Source organism: Haplochromis burtoni, unplaced genomic scaffold, assembly GCF_018398535.1.
Source record: "Haplochromis burtoni strain Fernald_Lab_line unplaced genomic scaffold, NCSU_Asbu1 Contig_53, whole genome shotgun sequence".
NCBI lineage: Eukaryota > Metazoa > Chordata > Actinopteri > Cichliformes > Cichlidae > Haplochromis > Haplochromis burtoni.
The window spans coordinates 2,141,110-2,141,688 of NW_024582414.1; positions in this window are offsets into that span (position 1 = coordinate 2,141,110).

Below are 579 nucleotides of genomic sequence, written 5' to 3' on the forward strand. Positions count from 1 at the left end.
GTTGCGTCAAGTTGACAACGTGAGCACAAGTTGTTTTTATTAATTAAAATCTGGCCACTCTGTGCTTCCAGACTGACTCCAAACTCTCCATTATTCACACTCACAATACCTCTCTGTCACAGTTAAAACAAAAAACCACAGGTCTCCTTTAACCCTCCACTCTGCTGCTGCAAGCACTCCAGAGTGCATTCTGTGACGAGTCAGTCTCATGTGCAGCATTTCTGCACGCACTTGTCTCTCGGTTCAGAGTAGCTCCTGAAGGATGAAATGTCAGTCACGGAGAGATTTTGGCGGACAGATGGTTTGCATCCGTGTAAATCCAGTGAGGGAGCGATCTGCCACAGACACGGCGGTGAAGTGGATCGCTCTCTTCTCACCAACCGGTGTGCTTTGAGATCTTGTAGACTAAAACTGTCAGTATGAACACATTTCCTGGATTGTTTGTAGGTGTAAAATAATAAACTAGTCAAATTCTGTAATAAATTTTTTTAAAAGTATAAACTGTCCCGTGTCGTCACTGATGCGCCTGTGTTTTGAGTGTTTGTGGCTGTCGTGTCCTGGCGTCGCCTCCCTCAGAGC